This window comes from Paramisgurnus dabryanus, chromosome 12 (assembly GCF_030506205.2).
Source record: "Paramisgurnus dabryanus chromosome 12, PD_genome_1.1, whole genome shotgun sequence".
In the NCBI taxonomy this organism is placed as follows: domain Eukaryota; kingdom Metazoa; phylum Chordata; class Actinopteri; order Cypriniformes; family Cobitidae; genus Paramisgurnus; species Paramisgurnus dabryanus.
Genome location: NC_133348.1, coordinates 35,131,572 through 35,143,759, shown reverse-complemented (window position 1 = coordinate 35,143,759; position 12,188 = coordinate 35,131,572). Strand labels below are relative to the sequence as shown.

The 12,188-nt window shown below is 40.3% G+C and overlaps 2 non-coding genes across 2 annotated transcripts; both read right to left on the bottom strand.

Moving 5' to 3' along the window:
* Nucleotides 1–9,406: 9,406 nt before the first annotated feature.
* On the bottom strand, nt 9,407–9,525 carry LOC135745497 (5S ribosomal RNA). Its single transcript, XR_010531272.1, has one exon. It is a non-coding gene; the product is annotated as a 5S ribosomal RNA (ribosomal RNA).
* Nucleotides 9,526–11,616: 2,091 nt separating this feature from the next.
* On the bottom strand, nt 11,617–11,735 carry LOC135745505 (5S ribosomal RNA). The gene has a single exon (XR_010531280.1). It is a non-coding gene; the product is annotated as a 5S ribosomal RNA (ribosomal RNA).
* Nucleotides 11,736–12,188: the final 453 nt, after the last annotated feature.

The following is a 12,188-nucleotide window of genomic DNA, read 5'->3' as shown; positions in this document are numbered from 1 at the left end:
TATTCACAAGACACATGAAAGCACCAAAATCGCAACCCGACCATACGTGCCAAACCGTTTGACTAAGGCCGGAAGCCCCACTGTCGTCGTTAATGCAGGTTCAGTGGCAAACGGTGGCAAACTATTTAATGCAATTCATTTTAAGTGTTCATGCAGAAAAGGTTTTTATTTATTTATTTGGTTGGTCTGTGTTATGACCGTGAGTGCTTTGTTCCGTGAAAATAACTATTGCGAGTTAAGAACCTTTACTAGACAAATTATGCGAATGCTTTGTTGAAGAGAAAAGTTTTAAGTCTAGTTTTAAAATGATCGACTGTGTCTGATTCTCGGACATCGGTTGGTAAATCATTCCAGAGCTTAGGGGCTAAGTAGGAAAAGGATCTTCCACTTTTAGACACTTTTGATAGTCTAGGGATAATCAATAGGCCAGAATTTTGCGACCGTAGTGTGCGTGATGGATTGTATTCTGATAGTAATTCTCTAAGATATGAGGGTGCTAAGCCATTTAAAGCTTTGTAGGTGATTAGTGATATTTTAAATTGGATGCGATATTTAACTGGTAGCCAGTGTAAAGATGCCAGAATTGGGCTTATGTGGTCATACTTCTTAGATCGAGTAAGTACCCTTGCAGAAGCGTTTTGAACTAGCTGAAGCTTGTTGATCTGATTTGAATGGCATCCCCCGAGTAGCGAGTTACAATAGTCTATTCTAGAGGTCATAAAAGCATGAATAAGCTTCTCTGCGTCAGATGTAGACAGCATATGGCGTATTTTTGAGATATTTCTAAGATGGAAGAATGCTGTGCGGCAGACGTTGGCGATATGACTATCAAAGGATAAGTTGCTGTCGAACATCACACCTAAGTTCCTAACCGTGGAAGATGGCACCACAGTACAGCCATCTATGTGCAATTTGTAATCTGACATATTATGTTTGTAGCGATTTGGTTCAATAATAAGTACCTCTGTCTTATTGGAGTTGAGCTTAAGAAAGTTATGTGCCATCCAGTCACTAACATCGCTAATGCAGTCTTTTAGCTTAGAAAACGTGTGTGTTTCGCTGGGATGCGAGGAGATGTAAAGCTGGGTATCATCCGCATAGCAGTGAAAACTTATGTTATGTTTCCTGATAATGTCTCCTAGGGGTAACATGTATAACGAGAACAGGATAGGACCTAAAACTGATCCCTGCGGTACACCGTATTTAACCAGGGAGTGATATGACTCTTCCTCATTTACATAAACAAAGTGATAGCGATTGGTTAGATATGACCTTAACCAGGCTAGCGCCTGACCACTGATACCAACATAGTTTTCTAGTCTATTGAGTAGGATTCTGTGGTCTATTGTGTCAAATGCTGCACTAAGGTCTAGTAATATAAGAATTGAGATTTCACCACGATCGGATGTTAATAGGAGGTCATTTGTAACTCTAAGCAACGCTGTCTCTGTGCTATGGTGGGGCCTGAATCCTGATTGGAACTTTTCATATGTACTATTATTTGTCAAGAATGTGCGTAACTGGCTTGCCACTACCTTTTCTAATATTTTCGAAAGAAAAGGGAGATTTGAGATTGGTCTAAAGTTATTAAGTTCTCCTTGGTCAAGCTGTGGTTTTTTAATCAGCGGTTTAATAACTGCTAGTTTGAAAGCTGTTGGAACGTATCCTATTTCTAGCGATGAGTTAAAGATGTTTAGAACCGGGGTTGACACTACAGGGAATACTTCTTTAAGTAGTTTTGTGGGAACGGGGTCTAATATACAGGACGATGATTTGGATGATGTGACTAGTTTAGAGAGCTCATCTATTGTAGTAGGTTTAAATGAATCAAGATGTTCGTATGGTAGTCTAGTGTTAAGTGAACTAATGGGTAGAGTGGTGGCTGCCTGGGTAGCTACGATGTTTTCCCTAATAGCCGAAATTTTGTTAGAAAAGAAGTTCATGAAGTCGTTACTATTGTGTTGAAGTTTACTATTGGTTTCTGTTTGTTCTTTGTTTCTAGTCAGTTTCGCAACTGTGCTAAAGAGGAAACGAGGGTTATTATGATTCTCATTTATAAGCTTGCTAAGATATGTAGATCTGGCGGTTTTAATAGCCTGTCTGTAGTGTTTAACACTCTGTTTCCATGCTGCGCGCCATACTTCTAACTTTGTGCTTCTATAATTTCTTTCCATTTTTCTAGCTGCCTTTTTAAGGGCTGCTGTGTGATGGTCATACCATGGAGCTGGCGGTTTTTCTTTGAATCTCTTTTTTCGAATGGGAGCAACGGCATCCAATGTGTTAGAACAGACATTGTTTAGGTTTTCTATTTCAATATCTAAATCGTCACAGTTATCTGCTACATGTTTCATTTGGGACAGGTCTGGAAGAGTGCTAATAAAGCTATCTTTAGTGGTGGAAATTATTGTTCTGGCTAGTCGGTAGCATGTTGTAGATTGAGTGATCCTATCTAGAAGTACAGTGTATGACACAATGTAATGGTCAGAAACTGCATCACTCTGAGGTGATATTTCGACGTCATTAATATTGAGTCAGAGTGACAGAATTAAGTCTAATGTGTGATTACGAGTATGCGTTGGCCCTGTCACGTTTTGTCTAATATTGAGAGAATTTAGAACATCTATAAACGCACGTCCTAACGCGTCTTTTGGGTTGTCCACATGGACATTAAAATCACCAACAATAAGAGCTTTATCTACAGTGACTACAAGCTCAGATAGGAAATCTGCTATTTCATTAAGGAAATCTGCATGGTGGCCCGGTGGTCTATAGATTGTCGCTAAAGCAAAAGAAAGCTGTTTGTGGTTACGATCAGTTATTTCCATATTTAACAACATTACTTCAAATGATTTAAATTTTAGCTCAGATTTTTGGTTTACTTTAAAAATTGTGTTGTTTATTGTAGCTACACCACCCCCTCTCCCCTTTAATCGAGGTTCGTGTTTATAATAATAGTCTTGTGGGGTGGATTCATTTAAACTAATGTAGTCGTCTGCTTTAAGCCAGGTTTCTGTTAAACAGAGTACATCTAAGTTTTGGTCTGTAATTATTTCATTGACAATAGGTTCTTTATTGGTAAGCGATCTAATGTTAAGAAGGCCGAATTTTAACATTCGAGATTCATCTGTTAATGTATTGTTTTCTAATTTTATTTGAATCAGATTTGTACCAGATGTAACAAGCGGTGCCCTGTATTTATTTGTTCGGGGAACAGATACAGTTGAAATGTGCTGATATTTCGGTAAGATTGACTCGAAGTGCTGGGATATAAGTGGTCTTGACATATCACGGCAGCTAACAGATGGACGGTTAAGCCGATCCGTCTGTTTCCTGACCTGGGCCCTGGATAGTCAGACTATATCAGAATTAAGACTATTGATCAGCTTTTTAGTGAGTATAGCACTTCCTTCCGATGACGGATGAAGGCCATCTCGGGTTAGGAGAAATGGTCTTCCCCAGAAATGCTTCCAATTGTCTATAAACCCTACGTTATGCTGAGGGCACCACTTTGACATCCATCCATTGAGAGACACTAATCTACTATGTGTTTCATCTCCCCGGTAGGCGGGGAGGGGACCAGAGCATATGTGAAATCAAGCCGTATTACGCACAGGTGTGGGCAATGAGTAAAGCGATCGCTGATAGGTCGTTGAAGGGGAGAAGCAGAGTATAATAAGGCCTCTGAAAACACAAACGGGGAGTTGGTTGTGTGCTTTGTTCGCTGCTGTGCAGACTCATGTGCATGTTCGAGATCAATCCATTGGGGAAAGAAACGGAAGCCAGTTTATGGAGTTAGAAGTGACTGGGTGAAAGGACAACGATTGATCTACGCGACGGGGTCGAGTGTATATGGAAGAACAGTGTTGATTTGCGGATGTATGGACATGTGAGTAACAGGGGATTATCTTACAAGTATTACGAAGGAAGGATTACCTGAAGTGTGTTTTGAGTGTGTTTACAGCAACGGCCCTACGGTGGAGAGAAGCGTAGGTGAGCCGGGAGAGAATATTAGGAGGAAAATAAGAGCATGCCCCTTGTGAACAGACCCCATTGTATGTGAGTATCTTAATTATATTGTACAGAGTCTTGGTGAAGCGTGTCTGTTTCCCTAACGCATGTTGTGAGTTGTCGCCCAAGGGTTCGGCCCCACTGGATGAGAGAAGCGTGGGCGAGCCGAGCGGAGCATACTTGGAGAGGTTGGGAGATCCGACGACAAACTCCTTAGAACCTTTTTTTGTGCTGGGAAGTGCGCCAACGAGTCACACGAGGGACCTGGGCTGAACCGGCCAAATCCTTATGTCACGTAAAGTGTGTGAGAAATGCTGTGGGTGAGTCTTGAGCTTTTACTTTGTGTGTGTACACTAAGCTTGCAGTGCAGTGCTGTGCTTATAGAGACGGAAGCCGCTTTCAGTCCAGTGAAGCCGTGTGAAGCTACCAGCACGTTGAGGCCAGTCCAGTATAAGGGAAGGAAATCAAATCGTCGAATCTTCAGTGTGTCAACATGAACCCTCGCCGATCCTGAGAGAGGGCGGTGGTGAATTAAAGTTGTGCATCAGTGTGAGTAAGCGACTGGTATTTATTGTTTGGGCCGAAGGCCATTGTTGTACACAGCTGCCTACATTGAACACCTGCGTGCGGGGCCTCTCCAAAGAGTTTGCCCCAGCTCAGTACCCCAGGGACCAGATAGAAGAGGGGAGCTAGGGAAGCGTTCGGCCCCGTACGCCCTGCCAGTCGTTGCTCTGCAAGTCCACTGCCCCCGGGAACAGCGTGAGGTAACCATTACAAACTTACTTACCTCTGTGTGAATACCTTACCTGTGTGGTGTATCTTACCTTTGCTCCTAGCACGACCCGAAGAGGAACGCAAAGCCCCAGTCTGTAACTCACTTACCTCTGTGTGAATACATTACCTGTGTGGTGTGACTTATCTCTGCTTCTAGCACGACCCGAAGTGGAACGCAAAGCCCCAGTCTGTACTTCACTTACTTATGTGTAAATACCTTACCTGTGTGGTGAATCTTACCTTTGCTCCTAGCACGACCCGAAGAGGAACGTAAAGCCCCAGTCTGTAACTCACTTACCTTTGTGTGAATACATTACCTGTGTGGTGTAACTTATCTCTGCTTCTAGCATGACCCGAAGAGGAACGCAAAGCCCCAGTCTGTAACTCACTTACCTCTGTGTGAATACATTACCTGTGTGGTGTGACTTATTTCTGCTTCTAGCACGACCCGAAGTGGAACGCAAAGCCCCAGTCTGTACTTCACTTACTTATGTGTAAATACCTTACCTGTGTGGTGTAGCTTACCTTTGCTCCTAGCACCACCCGAAGAGGAACGCAAAGCCCCAGTCTGTAACTCACTTACCTCTGTGTGAATACATTACCTGTGTGGTGTGACTTATTTCTGCTTCTAGCACGACCCGAAGTGGAACGCAAAGCCCCAGTCTGTACTTCACTTACTTATGTGTAAATACCTTACCTGTGTGGTGTAGCTTACCTTTGCTCCTAGCACGACCCGAAGAGGAACGGAAAGCCCCAGTCTGTAACTCCCTTACCTTTGTGTGAATACATTACCTGTGTGGTGTAACTTATCTCTGCTTCTAGCACGACCCGAAGAGGAACGCAAAGCCCCAGTCTGTACTTCACTTACTTATGTGTAAATACCTTACCTGTGTGGTGAATCTTACCTTTGCTCCTAGCACGACCCGAAGAGGAACGTAAAGCCCCAGTCTGTAACTCACTTACCTTTGTGTGAATACATTACCTGTGTGGTGTAACTTATCTCTGCTTCTAGCACGACCCGAAGAGGAACGCAAAGCCCCAGTCTGTAACTCACTTACCTCTGTGTGAATACATTACCTGTGTGGTGTGACTTATTTCTGCTTCTAGCACGACCCGTAGTGGAACGCAAATCCCCAGTCTGTACTTCACTTACTTATGTGTAAATACCTTACCTGTGTGGTGTAGCTTACCTTTGCTCCTAGCACCACCCGAAGAGGAACGCAAAGCCCCAGTTTGTAACTTACTTACCCCTGTGTTGTATCCCTCGCCTCCAGTCCCTGCTGGCGAAACAACTTACTCCCGGGATCCGTAGTCGATCTCTCCTCTCACAGCCATCATCGATTCATCTTCGACGGCTGTGAAGTGCCCGGTGGAGTTCGCCATAGTAGCCTAAAGGGCGAGAGAAGAGGAAAAACACATCAGATGACTGGTAGTGGTATGTAGAAGAAAATTACTGGATGAAGCACTAATTGTATTTCCCTGTTCTGCCTCCAGGAGAAGCGGAGGGTGCCACGGATTCAAGGAACCCCTGGTAAGGAGTCCTAGTCCCCGCTCCACACTTGGAACTGTCCTGGAGACAAGAAGAAAGCTTGTTTTAATCTGCCCCTTCCCCATTCCCCCTTACCTTTTTAAATATTTAATACAGTTGTATTTTAACTATAGTATACTTGTCTGTCTGGTCATTGGGGTGGTCTTGGGAACCTCCTCGAGGTGGAAACTAGGAAGGGGCGTGACCTTGTTTAGCTATCTCTGGGTCCGCCCCGGCCTGTGACAATTATTTAAGCGATTTATTTTCTTTCTTCATTAGTAACTTTAATATGTGAAAACGAAAATATATTTAATGATTTCCATGAAGGAGAATGTGATGTTAGAAGCTTTTGATTGTTGTAAAAACTGAGAGCTATTCGGCTAACGTTAAACTGATCTGTTAACCTGAAGTGAATGAAATGCTTATGTATTTGTTGTCATTAGGTTTTACCTCAGTCTAACATTTATTCTAGCGGATTATTTTCTTTCTTCATTTAGTAACTTATATGTGAGAACTAATATATATTTTAGTGATTCCCGTCTATATGAAGAGAGGATGTTTTTGATTATTGTAATAATGGAGAGGCGGCTAACTGCTGTGGTAAGATTTTTTTGATCCAAAGTAAATTAAATGTTTATTCATTTTCAATAAATATCTGTTATAAGTCTTCTTTATTGTGTTGAAGTCATTTATATATTTTATAAAATACAATGCTATCTAAATTCAATGTGTGGTGGGTTGAGGTTTTTTTATTTAAAATAACCTGTGTTATTCATCTAATGTTTCAATAAACATTTTTTCAGTAATAAAATAATTTAATTGTTATAAATGTTGTTATTAATATATTGGTTTATTCCTTTTTATATGGAAATGTGTTTAACTTATTTTGGATAGATATGATAGAAAAAAACACAACATGGAATGTACCAATAGACGTGCCATACTTCACTGCAGCTAGAATCTTGAGCTCTGCGCACTCTTTCAGTGCGTGCACGGAGCCGCGGCAACGCGCACTGTCCTGTAGATCATTAAACTGTTTTTGTTCCATGTCAACTGTGCATACTCCCAGCAAAAATGTTTGGTTCGTAAAACGTTCTCCTAACGTTAGAATAACGTTCCCATAACGTTAGTTTTAGGTTCCCATAACGTTATTTTTTAAGGTTTGTTTTTGGTTAGTCAGGAAAGTTTTCTTTACAAAAATAGAACGTTATTTTTAGGTTAGTTTAACGTTCCCCTAACGTTATTCTAACGTTATTATAATGTTAGGAGAACGTTAGTTTTAGATTAGTTTAGTTTTTCTAACGTTCCGCTAACGTTATTCTAACGTTATAATAACGTTAGGAGAACGTTAGTTTTAGGTTAGTTTAAAGTTTTTCTAACATTATTCTAACCTAAAACTAACGTTCTCCTAACGTCGTTATAACGTTATCATAACGTTAAACTAACCTAAAAATAACGTTCTATTTCCGTAAAGAAAACTTTACTGGCTAACCAAAAACAAACCTAAAAAAATAACGTTATGGGAACCAAAAACTAACGTTAGGAAAACCAAAAGATTGTTAGCTGGGCTACTCTGGCTAAAAAAAAATCAAAAACTGTAAAGCGGGTGGCACACGCTCTTAACCTAGTGTATTTGGCAGTTAAAATAATGCCCACGTGTAGGCATAGTGGACATCACGTGACATTCATACCTGTCCGCTTCTCCCAACGAACAAACAGACAAGACAGCCGAGGGGGAAAAGTAACAAACAAGAGGACCGGGGAGAAAACAAGGCGTGCCAACGCTTTACAAAACACAAACAATAATGAACTGAGACAGCATAAGCGAAAGAACAAAGAGGGTACATTATTTCAGCGAAAAAAAGCTGGCTACCGGGATGGCGAGTGGGATTCACATCAGTCCGTGTAACGGGATTGGTGAATGTATGAATGACGTCATCGGGATTCCCCAGAAAGACCCAATGAACGGATTTGAGAAGAATACGGGTACGGATCGCTGGAAAGAGACAGAAAACACGCAAAACACACAGAGGAACGTCACAACAAATATCAATAAGTAATTAAATAGAAAAAATTTTAAATCAATACATAAATCGAAAATTTAATAAACAAAAATATATAAATTCCTAATAAATGATTGTGTTAATGAAATAAATAAATAAATATATCAAGTAAAACACACAAACGAACGTTACAATAAATATAAATAAATAATTAAACAGAAAAAAATTAAATGAATAAATAAATGGAAAATTTACTAATAAAAATATATAAATTACTAATAGATGATTGTGTAAATGAAACAAATAAATAAATAAATACATATATCAAGTAAAACACACACAGGAACGTAACAATTAATATCAAGAAAATAATAAAACAGAAAAAAATTTGATTAATAAATAAATCGAAAACGTCATACATAAAACATAAAAGTTAATAATAAATGATTGTGTAAATGAAAGCAATAAATAAATATATCAAGTAAAAAAATGAAAAAATGTTCACAGACAGACAGACAGACAGACAGACAGACAGACAGACAGACAGATAGATCAAAACCAAGCCAGCTTTCAGTCACAGCACTCATTCATAGAAAATGAAAAGTCTTTGCTAAACAGTGATAATAACAGAGACGCAAAAAATATTTGACAGCATTTTTTTGCTGCACGTTTTAATGGTGTTAACAACTGCTTATGATTTATGCAGTGTCTCTTTAACCCAGCCGCTGTCCTACACAGAGGAGCAAACGAATGGGGGTGGGTTAACTTAACTAACTTTTGTCCTTCAAAGAACAGACCATGCAGCATATACGCTCGTTCTTACACGTGAATGGCGTCAAATCACCTGCAACACAGCGCTTTGTTAATGACCGCTCCTCCGCCGTGCTGCTGTGGGCAGTGAGCAAAAAGCCACAAATCAAGCCTCTGACCGCCCCCTTGTGGAGGACGGCGGAAAAGACGAGACTGTGCGGCTCCTCTGGCGCACAGACGGAGAAAAGACAAACCACTGCAGAATCCGGAAAGGAAATGCGGCGATCGAGGTAAAAAATGAGAAAAGTGCATCCGACAAAGAAGGAAGGAAGCAAGCACAAAAAGCTTACAGCACCTGGTATTCCCAGGCGGTCTCCCATCCAAGTACTAACCAGGCCCGACCCTGCTTAGCTTCCGAGATCGGACGAGATCGGGCGTGCTCAGGGTGGTATGGCCGTAAGCGAGAGACCCTGTCAAAACGGGCCTCTTAAACAATGCCCATACGTGAATAAGCAATAAAAGATAAACAGATGAATAAACGAGCGAGCAAGCAATTAAATAAATAAATAAATAAATAAATAAATATAAAGTAGAAATTAAAACTAAAATAAATAAAAGTTACGACCCAGAGAAGCAGGGCAACAACAGGGATGTTTTATTAATGTTTTGTCCGGAGGATCACGCGTGTAACGGACAGAGAAGACCCGGACCGGACGCAATAGACATCTACGATGCCAAGTGGTTTATTATACACAAATACAAGTGCAGGGGTTAAGCGCAGTGAAAGGGGTAGTGGGAACAATATTTACAGTATTCATAGAAAGAGAACACGAACACAGTTGTGAGGGGATAAGGGACAAGAGCAGTGCCACATAAAAAGCAATGAAATACCAATACACACTCTAGCTATACGTAAGCTCTCTAATCTATCTACAAAAAAAAAAAAAAAATACCATTGTAGATAAATCTTCAGCGTCAGCGACGCCCTAACTAACCTACTCTGGCTAACAAAATCACAAAACGTAAAGCGGGTGGCACACGCTCTTAACCTAGTGTATTTGGCAGTTATATTAATGCCCACGTGTGGGCATAGTGGACGTCACGTGACATTCATACCTGTCCGCTTCCTCCCAACGAACAAACAGACAGACAAGACAGCCGAGGGGGAAAAGTAACAAACAAGAGGACCGGGGAGAAAACAAGGCGTGCCGACGCTTTACAAAACACAAACAATAATGAACTGAGACAGCATGAGCGAAAGAACAAAGAGGGTACATTATTTCAGCGAAAAAAAGCTGGCTACCGGGATGGCGAGTGGGATTCACATCAGTCCGTGTAACGGGATTGGTGAATGTATGAATGACGTCATCTGACTCCCCAGAAAGACCCAATGAACGGATTTGAGAAGAATGCAGGTACGGATCGCTGGAAAGAGACAGAAAACACGCAAAACACACAGAGGAACGTCACAACAAATATCAATAAGTAATTAAATAGAAAAAAATTTAAATCAATACATAAATCGAAAATTTAATAAACAAAAATATATAAATTCCTAATAAATGATTGTGTTAATGAAATAAATAAATAAATAAATATATCAAGTAAAACACACAAACGAACGTTACAATAAATATAAATAAATAATTAAACAGAAAAAAATTAAATGAATAAATAAATGGAAAATTAACTAAATAAAAATATATAAATTACTAATAGATGATTGTGTAAATGAAACAAATAAATAAATTAATACATATATCAAGTAAAACACACACAGGAACGTAACAATTAATATCAAGAAATAATAAAACAGAAAAAAATTTGATTAATAAATAAATCGAAAACGTCATACATAAAACATAAAAGTTAATAATAAATGATTGTGTAAATGAAATAAATAAATAAATATATCAAGTAAAAAAATGAAAAAATGTTCACAGACAGACAGACAGACAGACAGACAGACAGACAGACAGACAGACAGACAGACAGACAGACAGATAGATAGATCAAAACCAAGCCAGCTTTCAGTCACAGCACTCATTCATAGAAAATGAAAAGTCTTTGCTAAACAGTGATAATAACAGAGACGCAAAAAATATTTGACAGCATTTTTTTGCTGCACGTTTTAATGGTGTTAACAACTGCTTATGATTTATGCAGTGTCTCTTTAACCCAGCCGCTGTCCTACACAGAGGAGCAAACGAATGGGGGTGGGTTAACTTAACTAACTTTTGTCCTTCAAAGAACAGACCATGCAGCATATACGCTCGTTCTTACACGTGAATGGCGTCAAATCACCTGCAACACAGCGCTTTGTTAATGACCGCTCCTCCGCCGTGCTGCTGTGGGCAGTGAGCAAAAAGCCACAAATCAAGCCTCTGACCGCCCCCTTGTGGAGGACGGCGGAAAAGACGAGACTGTGCGGCTCCTCTGGCGCACAGACGGAGAAAAGACAAACCACTGCAGAATCCGGAAAGGAAATGCGGCGATCGAGGTAAAAAATGAGAAAAGTGCATCCGACAAAGAAGGAAGGAAGCAAGCACAAAAAGCTTACAGCACCTGGTATTCCCAGGCGGTCTCCCATCCAAGTACTAACCAGGCCCGACCCTGCTTAGCTTCCGAGATCGGACGAGATCGGGCGTGCTCAGGGTGGTATGGCCGTAAGCGAGAGACCCTGTCAAAACGGGCCTCTTAAACAATGCCCATACGTGAATAAGCAATAAAAGATAAACAGATGAATAAACGAGCGAGCAAGCAATTAAATAAATAAATAAATAAATAAATAAATATAAAGTAGAAATTAAAACTAAAATAAATAAAAGTTACGACCCAGAGAAGCAGGGCAACAACAGGGATGTTTTATTAATGTTTTGTCCGGAGGATCACGCGTGTAACGGACAGAGAAGACCCGGACCGGACGCAATAGACATCTACGATGCCAAGTGGTTTATTATACACAAATACAAGTGCAGGGGTTAAGCGCAGTGAAAGGGGTAGTGGGAACAATATTTACAGTATTCATAGAAAGAGAACACGAACACAGTTGTGAGGGGATAAGGGACAAGAGCAGTGCCACATAAAAAGCAATGAAATACCAATACACACTCTAGCTATACGTA